This window comes from Sitodiplosis mosellana, unplaced genomic scaffold, assembly GCF_009176505.1.
Source record: "Sitodiplosis mosellana isolate CC-2019 unplaced genomic scaffold, AAFC_SMos_1.0 Smas_scaffold_6197, whole genome shotgun sequence".
NCBI lineage: Eukaryota > Metazoa > Arthropoda > Insecta > Diptera > Cecidomyiidae > Sitodiplosis > Sitodiplosis mosellana.
Window position 1 is genome coordinate 7,114,894 of NW_022601438.1, and position 13,092 is coordinate 7,127,985.

The 13,092-nt window shown below is 39.3% G+C and overlaps 1 protein-coding gene across 1 annotated transcript in view; it reads right to left on the reverse strand.

The window, feature by feature from the left end:
- The window catches only part of LOC129577385 (protein rhomboid), a 67,068-nt gene that overhangs the window by 26,803 nt on the left and 27,173 nt on the right, over window positions 1-13,092 (reverse strand). The gene's annotated exons all lie outside the window — the stretch shown is intronic.

Consider the following 13,092-nt stretch of genomic DNA (forward strand, 5'->3'; position numbering starts at 1 on the left):
CTCATTCGTTCGTTCGTTCGTTCGTTCACTCACTGTGTGTCCGCATTAGCGGTATGCGCTCAGTATTGTGTGATTGTGCACACGGTACAAAAACCATGCCGTCTCACTGTTGTGTGTGGGAGCTATGCGACTTTTTCTTTTCGATTTCAATCAAAGTCATTCGCATAATGTGTCGTTGCTGCTTGCTTCTTCGTTTGTGTTGTTGTTGTGTTTTTTTTTTCTGGAGCAAGAATCAGAATCATAATTCTCATTCACAATTGAATGCGAATTCGTTTACAAACGGAGATTTTTTTGGCACAAAAGAACCCATCCATTGTAGAGAAGCACTTTTGGTAAAAATGAGGAAATCATTTTGAAGAGAGAGAGAGAGAGAGAGAGAGAGAGAGAGAGAGAGAGAGAAATGTACCAATTTTCTTTTTTTTCGTTTCTGCTAAAATCCACCGGCGTGCGTTCGATTGCCAAACAGTCGCCTCTGTTACGAATGGTAAAGCGGTTTTTTTGCTTTTGTTTATACGTTCATCGCGGTGCCCCGTGTCAGAAAGCAAAAAGAATTCAGGATTGGTGTCTGTGCATAGCGGCATAGTTGCATAGCGACAACAACGGCATAAAAAACACCACATTGCTCCAGTGAACGCGTCTGTATTTACTCTCCAAAAATGTGATGCTCTCTTTCTCTCTCACTCTTCCTTCACTGTTCTAGTCGGTTCTATTTTGCCTTCGTTTGGTGTTCTGTGTATGACATTGACAGTGCGATTTCATTTTCGCAGTTGATGCGAATGATTGATTTATTGTCCGATATAATCCCACTTGATCGTATCATTTCAATTCAAAATGCAAGTGTGTATTTTGACAAGGAAGCCAAAACGGCTAGACGATTTCAAAGATAACTAAATTCAATTCGAAAAGGATTAAGCAATTTTACTTCGAATCGATAATGGGAAGTAATAAACGACTTGAACAACCGAGCAACAAAGTATCAAGTATTTTCTGGGGGGTGATAATGAAGCTAAAGCGAAATGTGTGCTGTGCATTTCCGAAAGATTGTACAAAGAATGATTAGGTTTTTGCAGTGTGTACGGTGTTTATCGTATCTCGCAATGTGAATGGTGTGCGCTCTCGTACGGAGAGAGCGAGAGAATAATGAACGAATGGCCAAAAATAACGAACAGAGCAAAGAAAAAAAAAGACGAAATATAAAAGAGAAGCGGAGAAGTAGAGAAAGAACACACAGAGTCAGAAACGGAACAGAGAACGAACGAACGAACGAAAGGAAGGAGGAAAGAGAGTCAAGGCGAATATCGGAAGAGAAGCAGAATCACACACTGCACACAGTCCAGTGGAAGAAGATCATGATGAGCGAAGGGAATATACCGACTAATATACGCACAATAAATAAATACAAACAAACGAGCTACCAAACAGCTTCAGTTAACGATCCAGTTTGAATTCAGTGAATGAAAGAGCACCAGCAGCTACGGAAGCACACACAATTCCAAACAAAAACCCAATTTGACGGAGAGAGAAAGAGTGAGAGAGAGCGGAGAACGGAGAGCAATTCCATGTGTGTGCCTGTGCATGCAACGCACAAACGTATTTAGAGAGTGAGAGAGGGTGAACATACGAGAGTGAGCAACGAATTGAAGAGACAGGACATGTGAGAATGTGAATGAGAGCGAAAGAGCTGGCGAATATGAGGAGAATTCAACAATTCTCACGTACACACGACCAACGATGAAGACTTGCTGGAGAGGAACTGAAGATTGTCTGCACAAGGTGAGTGAGTACCACAGCAAGAGCAAGAGAGATCTGTTGTACTGTGTGCCGTATCTCTGTCTGTGACGGTTCGTTCATGCATGCACATGTACTGGCCGAAAAGAAGAAGAGAACAAAAAAAAACACGGACACACATATTCGAAATGGTACGCACAATGCACACATTAATCAGCTTGAATTTATGCGTTCATACCTACACACAAATTATGATTATTTCGATCCGATCCGATCCGATCCGATGCACTGGCTCCACGTCCGTTCTCGTTCCTCTTCCTCTCAATCTTCCTCTCTGCCTGCTCTCTCTCACTCTCTCTCTCTCTCTCTCTCTCTCTCTCTCTCTCTCTCTCTCTCTTTGTGTGCACATACGTGCCAGTACTTGGTAAAATAATTGTCACAAAAATTGCCATCGTGTTATGTGTTTTGCTCTTGTTGCTTTTTTTCGCTGCGTACTGTTGCTTTTTTGTGTCATATTTTTCTTCATTGGACACGGACATGGGCATGTATTTATTTGTATCATTTCAGGCATGCGCATGATTTTTCGCTCATTTTTCTCTCTCTTTATGTGTGTGTGTGTGTGTGTGTGTCTCACCCGGCCAAAGGATTCGGAATGAGGGAAAATGCTGACTGACGATCACAACACACCGACACGAAAACAATGCCATTCAAATCGGTACATGATCATAAAATTGATATGCTGTTAAATGAACATACACACACACTCACTTTGTGTCTCGCATAACTGCACGAAGATGCCACCGAATACTTGGAAGTGATGGAAATGTGTAAGTGCACGATGAATCATAAGATTTTAATACTCACGGGGTCTCTCTCTCTCTCTCTCTCTCCCTATCTGTTTAATCAATGAATGGCGTAATTTTTCGATGGAATATCTACCTTATGATAGATCCTTATGCAATGCGACTGGATGATACGTGGCTGGCAGCCAATCGAAATTACTCTAAAATAATTGAATGGAATTTCATATTCAGTTTTATTTCCAAACCCACAAGAACATATATTTTGTTGTCTTACTTTCGCCTTGGAATGCGCGAGTCATAAAACTTTAAATCAAAACCGCACTCGCGCGCGTACTCATTTATTTCACGTGAACTTTGCGAAGAACGACGAAAAAAAGAGATTAACTTGGCCACAATGGAAAAATGATGTCAACGATCAGGTTGTTTGTGGAATGTTCTCTCTTCTAGGCTTAGAATTAGAATGCGGTAAACAATGTGCGACATAAAATACGGTTTTCGCTTTGATTTCATCCGAAATGGTAACAGTTTTGTTATTTTTTTCTTCTTCTTTCAAACAAAAAATCACAACGTCATTCGCCGCGCACCGGAGTCATTTCGTGCATTTAAATGTCCAATAATTACAGACGTGTCTCTCTCTCTCTCTCTCTCTCTTTCTTACTCGCTGGCTGGCTGGCTCTCTCTCAAAACCAGCGACCAGCAGAAATCATCTAAACGATTTCAAAGAAATTACCCATGTGTACGTTTTTTTTTTCCTCTACATTTGAAAGACGGCAATAAATAAAATTGCTACTTCTTTTTGGGCTAAGAAGCAGAATCGCACAGTAGAAGGCAGCGAAAAAAAGACACACACAGAAATTTACATTTGCATTATATTCAAAGTCGTTCGCTTTTTTCCCTTTAAATACGCTTAGTGATTAGACTAATGAATAAATTTGTGCTTACTCTCTCTATGTGCTCATGTGTCGAGAAAAATGATCACGCTATTCGAGAGAATATAGAAGTTGAGATGAGCTGTGTGGCAGCGGCCGCCAGCACTTAACGGCACATTACAAACGGCGAACATATCGTGCACATCGAAAAAGATGACAACGACGGCGACAATGGTGAGTGTATTGTGTGTGTGTACGCGCGTGGAAAAGTGCACATCGAACAGAAAAATTATCATAAAAACAATTATTTCTTCGAAATTAGAGTATTAAAGTGTATATTGTGTGCCCACAAAAACCGAACCATATGTGAATACAATAAATACAGAAAAAAGAACAAGCCAAAAGCCTCTTTGTAATGTGTGCGCGAGCGCGCAAGCGACAAGGAAAAATCGTACATTTACGAGCCACACACACTGATTTTATCTAAATAGTATCGCGTTTAATTCATTCGCGCTTACAACCGTTTTTGTGTTGCCGTTGCTGCTTTCTCTCTCTCTCTCTCTCTCTCTCTCTCTCTCTCTCTCTTCATCGTTCTTTGGTCGGACCGGGCAGAGAAGAAGCTTTTTTTACATATTCAGGCCGCTTTGCTTCGTGTTTTGTTTTTCTTCTTCTTCTTTGATTCGGTTTGTTCGATGGCGAGAAAAAGAGTAGAAGATGCGCGACACACAATAACCAGATAAATATACGTGTTTATATGCCATATAAATTACGCATAGAATTTAATAAGTAGACGAAATCCGATGAGTGTGCAGCAAACATCCCAATAAATAGCATCATACACACACAAGAGAGCGAATGAATGAACGATCGACGGACATAGAAAGAAGAGGCCAAGAGGATAACGAAAAGCTATACACACACAAACTTTTCCACGCAGCACTTTTTTTTATGTGGTTCACATTCATTCATGAAATCATTTTTAGAATATAAATTAGTAATATACGTTTAATTACGTTGTGATTTTCCTCGGCCCCGCCGAGTCATTATTATTTTGGCGGACAAGAGCAGCAGCAGCAAAGATTGAAAACCCAAGATTAATGTAGTGAAAAGAATGAAAATCTCTCCCGAAAATATCTTGAGCTCAATGCAGCATAATCATGAGCGATAATAAAGCATCCATAATTAATTTATATTTGAAGATGGCAACGGCAGCAAGAAAAGAAGCTGCAAGACCGTGTGAGAGAGAGAGGGAGAGAAGAAGGAAAAAAAATGCATTCGATGAAAGCGAGATCAAGGCTCATGAATAGATGAAGATTGTACCAAAAGTAAATTTACATTCGTTAAACGTTCACATTTTTCGGCATTCAGTGTTGTTGTGTGTCGGACGACACATACACAAAGTGGGGAAAAATGTGGAATATCATCGCACGTTTAACGTTATTATGCTCGCGTCGACGGGCATCTTCACAATATTTCAACCAACAACATCCTACATATGATGACGATGTGATTAAAGTAGGCTCAGGTATGTTGCTGTGCTCCACTCAGTGTTGTTGTTTCGTCGTCATCGTCATTTTTTCCTCTCTGTTTCATTATTATTGAGTTCTGGCGTGCGCTTTTTATTGTTGTATTACTGATTTCAATGCACTGTTTATTTTTTTTTGCCTTCTTCACTCGCATCGTCGTTTTATCTTTTCGTCTGTCGTTTAGCTTTTTTCAGAATTCTTCACACGTTAAATTTTACACACTGACCAATGACCACCAATTCGCGTATCCCATCCACACGCACAACACACACACACCTCACATATTACGTTGTACGTCTGATTATATTTTGGTTATATTGTCGGTTGGTAGTTGGCACGGTTATTATTGCCGGGCGATTTATTGTGATTCTCAATGGTTGCACTGTCTGCGAGGCGAACGAATGAACGAGTGAAGCCAACTCGATCGAGTTAAAGGCATTAAATATTAGGTAAAGTGCAATTGCAATATATGAGCGGCACTTTGCACACACGAATCAAGAGATTAACATTTCAAGCAGTTTTGTGATTGCAATGAATCGGCACCGAATGAAAGAGAGAACGACAGAAGATAGAGAATGAGAAGACGAGAGAGAGAGAGGGAGAAATAAAAAAGAAGAGCAAGCATCACATTTAAATCAAGTACACACAAACCGCACACCAATCGAAAAGAATAAAAAAAGCGCACACCGGTTGATGAAAACATCGAAATGACCCATAACAACAGCAGCAGTAATAAACGAAAATAAAGAGACTATGATCCGAAGGAGATGCGCGAAAGCGATGTAGCGAGTGTGCGATGAGACACACAGAAATATATATATTGGCGTGTTCATTGGCGTTCGGAAACATGACGAGCGATAAATCAATGAATGTGCAGTCCAGTGCGCTGCAGATTGTCGATACAATTTTTTTTTGTTGTCTCGTTTTTTATTCTGTTCGTTGCGCTGCATTTTTGGTTTTCGTTGGCCTGTATCATTCGTTCAGGAGTTGGTCACACAAAATATAAAATCAACTGCTGTCCTTTTTTTCGCTTCAAGAGTAAAAAAAAAGAAAGACGATCCCTGGACTTGAGTCATTGGAATTCCGTGTGATTCGTGTGACCGAAACATTTGGAAGTGATTGCCCATGCAATGTGTGTACGTTGTCTTTTTTTTTACCATTTCGTTGTCTCACCCGCTCGCTTCTTGGCCAGTTACTTGTGACTAAGATTCGATATTGTTACTGTTGTCTTTAATTTCGAGGCTGGTGTGTGCTGAGCGCACGCGCACGTCCACATATTTACTGTGTACCAATGGTTATTTTGGTTGGTTTTCTCTCCCTCTCTCGGTTGCGCGCGTTTCATCGCTGTATGTGTTGCTGTTTTTTCGGTCGATTTTAATAGCAGACGATTTTACAGATGATTTGTGCGCCTAAGGCTATTTCTCTGTTCCAACCTTCTCTTGCTAGGATTAAGAATGCGCATAATATGACTTGCTGGTGGCTGAGGATGGAGATGCTGCTGATGCTTGCTCTTTTTTTTCAACTCACTCTCTCTCTCTCTCTCTCTCTCTCTCTCTCAATATTGCTATGTTTGCAGTTTTTGTTTTATTTCTTCCTTTTTTTCAGTTAATTTTCTTCTGTTTTATTCGCTTCTCATTTTATTTGTTATATTGGTAGCTTTTGTACAGTTTATTGCAACCTCTTCACGGACTCTCTGTGTCCGTGTATTTGATTGTGTCGCTGTGTTTTTTTTCTGTCGCTGCTGATGCTGCTGTTGCAGCTCTTGTGTGCGCTTCACTGGACTGAGTGTCGTTTTTTTTTTGGCTCGTTGCCATTTTTTTCTCTTCGACAGAGTAAAGATGATAGAGGAATGTGAAAGATTTTTGTGAATGTAAAAATGATTGTATGAAAATGTTGTGTATTTTCGATTTGAATTTATATGCACACGTAGGTAGAGAGACACTGTTCAGAGATTTTGCTTACCGCAAAAATCTCCAGGAATAATAATGCTGCTTGTGTTTCAAAAAAAAAGAGAGAGAAAAAAAAACGGAGGATATAACATCATCACACAATCAAATCTATAGTAAATCGTGAAAATGGTGGAATTTATTATTGTTCGGGAATGTTAACGATTTTTCAATTGGAAGTTTGTGTGTTCGGCCAATGCGCCAGCCGAATCATAATTACTTTTTGAGAGCGAGACACTGAACGTTTAAGCGCTCTCAATATACGCTAACACACACACACACACACAAACACCCAATAGAGAATTTAACGCACACAAAAAAAGGATATCTGCTTTTTTTCGGTCGTTGTTTTGACCAAGTGTTTCGTTTTTGCATTTTGTTATTAGTCATTTTGTACTGGATCTTTTGTGATCGAGCTGTTGCTGGTTTTTTTTATCCGTTGTTTTTTTTCTTTCTGCGTTGGTCGTACGCATGTAACAGCACACGAATCACTCGTGTCCAGAAGAAGAATATTGGCTAATTTTTTTCTTCGTTTCTTCCATCTTCTTCTTTTGCTGCTCACTCTTATTTGCAGATGGCATTTAGAAAATGGCCAATCCATACATACAACACAACATACTTCAGTCCACTTTAGCCCCAATATTCATTTATGGGTCTCTAAACTCACCAATTATAAGATTTAAATTGAATTTGTTATTCGCTTTTCATTTTCAGTGTGTGATGTGTGTTTTTTCGCGTTGCATATAGATCAGGGCGAGAAAGAAAGAGAGATCGATGAACAACTGCGACCGCCGCCGTTCTCGATGCTCGAACACACATTTTTTTTCTTTCGTTCGTTCGTTGTTGCTTTCTGACGAGATGAAGAACAGTTTACGAGAGCCGCCTTGAAATCTGCCTAGATTGAATTTATATGTATATATCTATATGCATGCCATCACCTCACGACGACGATGATGACGAGACTGAAGTCACAATTAAGATGAAAATCCAGCCGACACTATTCATTTAACATCGGAATTTCAAATGTAATACTCGTAAAAATATGCTCGCATTTGGACAGTTGTTATATGTTGTCCATATGAAAATACGTTGTGTTCGCCGTTTTCGCGCATGATTTCGTTCTTTTTGCTTTTATTTCTATATAAATTGCTTTGCCGTAATCTTTCACCGTCAAATGGCCATTTTGCAGACACCATACACATATAAATTTGTGAGCCAGCCGAGAAAGCGAAATTGATGCAACGAAACGCAAAATCGTTTTCGATGAAATTAACTCATTGTTTGTTAAATGTGAAAAATCCAATCGGGCCGATTATATCATCGGACGAAGCAATTGACGTCGTCATCACCGTCGTTGTCTTCTCGTCAACAAAACGAGGCATTTGGTTTTTCATTCAACAAATATTCTAATTGCCCCCATAACTGAAATGGATACAACAGAGACATATATAGCAAATGGAATTTTCACGTGAAAATGTGCCTACATGAAAAAAAAAAAAACAAAATGCCAATGATAATGTGTCTAGATGCATGGCATCCCATGGCAATAGCACTACACACATTATCACGGGCCAAGCAGCCAAAGACAACAGCAACAAATACACACACACACACACATACTCAAATGAAAGAAAATAAAGTTTATGACTTGACATAAATCGTTGCAACGATGTGCAAGCATTTCTGATACATCAATCAGGCAAAAGCAGCTCATCGGAATGGGCAAAATGAAAGAGAAAGACCAACAAGAGCGATAAGCGCAAAACCGCCTGAAATGCACACAACACCCAAACACACATAGCAAACTTCTACACCTGTTGCAACTCATTACAAACTTTAACTAATAAAGTATGTCAATAATAAAAGCTAATTAAGTTGATGAGTCTACGCAGTAATTGGACGGTCACTATTGTTAATTGTGCAGTGCACATAGAATTGCAGAGAGGGAGAGATGGTTTGGTTGGTGGGTTTTTATTTTCGGAGCTTAAAATGGCCAACCGAGTGAATGTCTGTTTACATTCAACTGCGGACTTGAGTTTTTTTTTGTTTCGGCAAAGTGAATTGCAAATATCGAACAGTTCGCAATTCAAATTGATTGCAATCGACCGATTGTGGAATTTTTTTTTTCCTTCGCAGAGGATTGCACAGCTGCTGCCAATATTTAGCAACGAAATTAATCCAATTGTAGCTGACCTACGCATTGAAATCAAAAGCAACTTTGCCGCCTGTTTTTCTATCTCATTCCCATGTAAAATGAAATGAAACCAAAATGCCTGCGCAAATCCTTGAAATCATTTATTCGCCTTGTTATGCGCGCTGCAGTTGACTGGCCATGAAGAAAGTCACAAGCACACCCAACATACTGGGTAATGAATCGAAAATAATGTTTTGATCAACGACTTGGATTCAAAAGGAAAGCAACGGTATTCAATGCGGAGTGATAAAATGAAAGAGATAGCACGGGAAGAACGTATTTCGCTTGTATGTTTTGTTTGTTTTGCTTTGTTTCTGTATTTAATGTATCGAATAAACAAATATGCAGATGCTCAAACGATATGTTCCTTTGCATCGCCTGCTGGATTTTTTTCTTCATCTCCTGCCCGTGTGTGTGTGTGCCTTCGTTTTTATACCTTGTTTCATTTATTGATTTGTTTGGCTGTCGTTTGCATTGTTTCGTCAACTTTTTTTATATCGTGATTTCTGTTGTGTTTTATTTCTCTCTCTCTCTCTCTCTCTCTCCGCTCTCTGCACTACATGGACTAAATAATCAACGATGAGAAACAAACGTTGTGCGGGATACACTTTGTATCTCATCGCTTCTGTGTGCCGTTGTTGCTTTATATTTTGAGTCCAATTAAGCTGTTTCACAAAGATTTTCTCGAATTGTTATGGTTTGGTCTCTTTTTTGTTCGTTGTTTGTCGTTTGCTGTGTCCATTCGCCTGTTTTCATATGCATTTTATTGTTGTGTCTAAGCGATATGTAATAATAAGTGAATGTGTGTTTTCTGTAAGCGCGCGGTTGGTTGCAACATCTCACAAACATGAGAAAAGGAGAGAAAGAGAGAGGAATAATCTGCTATGATTGCAGAAGCTGGAGGGATAGCACAATGTATGTTCACATAATCAACAACTGATTTGGATAAAATGGCTTATTTAAATTCGGAAGTAAAATTCAAGAAAATGCATAAATCAAACTCACATATACGGGGTAATGTTTAGATAAATCTTAGGCTTTAGATGGAGCTCTTGGATTTCCTTTGGAAATTTCGTTTTTATTTTCGTTTTATCAAGGAATCTTTGAACATATAACCCCTTTTTTTTCGAAGAAATTTTGTGATATTTGACATTGGATGTTTCGTAAAAATTGATTTTTCGAGGTCGGTTTTCCGCAACTTTATGAAATTTATTGAAAATTGATTGAAAACTGACGGCAACAACTTAGTTTACAAAGAAAATTCTCTTTATATTTCTCCTTAAACTGCAATTTTTGAGTAATTTTTTTCCAATTTTTCTGGCCATTTTTCGTGTCAAGCAACAGCAGCAGCATCAATGCTGCTGGTCGATTCGGATGTGAATGTGACGTTGTGGCCGTAAATTGCTTGAGAATATTAGATAACAGGGTGAATCTATTAAGATATAGAGCAGTTGCACACGGAACAACGGCCAACCGCTGAAGAAGTGCTGCAGCAAATAACACACACTGGTCGGTGTGAGACGGCGGTAGAGTGTTCGATTCGTGTGTGTGTGTGTATGTATTTGCATTTGATGGAGAAAGGTAAGAAGAAGAAGAAAAAAAAATGAGCGAGGCCAAGATATATTTTTTACGATCGGTATTCCGTAGCTCATTGTGCATTTGCCGCGCGCTATGTTATTGATGATGAGATACTTAAATGACTTGGTTCGTTGTTATTTGGCGTGTATTGGACAGAAGGATTGCTTGATGCCTTAGTTACTTCATATGTGAAGCTGTCTCTAATGTATCCCGTCTCGGGCAATAATCGATAAATATTACTGAAAAAAGCCAAACGAACGAAAGAGAGAGGCCAACAACAACAACAACAGTAACGACAACAACAACGACGACGACGACGACGACGACGACAACAACGAAAAAAAAGACATAAACCGATGACGGTGGTCTGTGAATTCTGTGATCGCTCTTTTACATATAACAACCAAACAGCACACACAATCACCGACAATAAAAACAACAACGCCGCATTGATTGTGGGACTCTCAGTCACTCTCCGCGAATGAGCGCGAGCGAGAGCGCGCGCGCAGCACATACTCACGGCATACCCATTTGATCGATCGATCCGTTTTTGTGACTTCTGTGAATATGCTGCCGTACTTTGATTTCAAATTATCGCATTGCCGTTCACATCGTGTGCACTGTGCTGTGTATGTGTGTGCGCGCGTCTTTTTTTATTGATTAAAAAATTCTTTTCATTTTTTGCACTTATTTTCCGGCCGCGGTGGAATGGCTTTCGCGACTCGATGTGCCCGTGTATGTGTGTGTGTGTGTGTTTGTGCATTTTTGTCGATTGGTCTGATTCATTTTCAGGTCTTCATTTCAATCTCTCGCCACTCGTGAATCGTTAACATTATTTTGTTTGGCCAATCCATCGCCAACGGATTCCAGAATGTGGCTCATCAATTGATAGTTATCGCGGTTCGCATGGTTTTCGTCGTCGTCATCGTCGTCTTCGTCGTGTGGTAATACTTCATTTCAGTATGACTTTGGAATTATTTCCGGTGCATTGGACGAGAAATTCGCACAAAACAACGAATACTTCATCGCCCAAACACTCGCACACATATATTATTTTGCAATGCAAAACCACAGTTCAAATGAATTTAAAACAGGTCCAAATATGTTTTTTTTTGTTTAGCATGTACAGATTCAGACCAGATTTTTGATTCACTGTGTGTTTGATTTGCGTCATTTTATGCAGAGAAGAGACCGACAGAATTTACGATTCTTGAAAATGATTTCGGGACACATTTTTGGTGTGAATCTCGTGCGGAGTAGCGACACACAACGTGAGAATTATTAAATAAAAATGAGCCCAAAATCGCTAAATCGCAATAATTCATCGGCTGTTTTATATCGTTGGCCTCAATCAAATAGAAAAAGGGAGATGACCAATACGTTTTTACGTTTATGATTTCATTATCGTTTTGCACAACGAACTGAAATGGTAAAATATTGTTCAACAAATTTTTTTCCCCATTCAGACCCTTTTCGAAACGTCCATCTAACTTTCGATTCATTGATTTTCTATAGAAACTAGCCCAACGATAATCGATTCTCAGCTGTGTAGATCAAGCGTGAATTTTATTTTTTGGTAGTCGTAATTCATATGCAGTTGCTAGTTTATAAAGAGGCAACCGAGACACATGTCCAGGTGCTAAAATGTTGATCAAAAATTCTTTGTGGGTTTTGATTTCCGTTTTCTCTCTCTCTCTCCCTCTCTCTCTCTCTCTCTCGGTCTCTACGTCAATGAAATTTGTACAATTCGGATCGTGTGTGCGCATCAAAGAGATGGATTGAGTCTGGTCTCGAATATAAAAAAAAGAATGAAAGAGACAAGCTCAATGCACACACATTTTTACCCTAATAAAATTGTTGTGGCCCTTTATGGACATTAGAGCGTAAACAAAACATTTCAATTTATCGAAAATGAGATATGAAAGGCGAAACCCAATCTTTGGCTCTTTTATGCGATCGCGCACGCAGACACACACACACACAACCAAACATTTTTATGAGATTTTCGGTTTTGATTTTATTTTCAGCATTTTTCTAATTTTTCCCCTTTGTCCGCTCAACGATGCACATAATTTTTTTCAGTGTGTATAAATATACTGTGTGTTTTTTCTGTTCATTTATTTGTTCTCTTTTGGTATTTATCGGTCGTTGGATTTGGTGGTGGTGGTGGTGTGTGGAGATGCGTTTTATGCTGTTTGAATTTGTGATGCTTTTATTTTTATGGTCTCAAAAGCCCATATAATAAAAGTGCGGACATTTTTCCGTTTTGTTTTGTATGTGTCTGCGTTAAATATCCGTTTTTGTGGTATTGTTTATTTGATTTTGGGCACATGGCACACCGGTGTCTCTCTGGCAACAAGTACCTCTCCTAAATGTGCATTCATCGGGTGTATGTTTCTCCCTCTCTCTCTCTCTCTCTCTCTCTCTCTCTCTCTCTCTCTCTCTCTC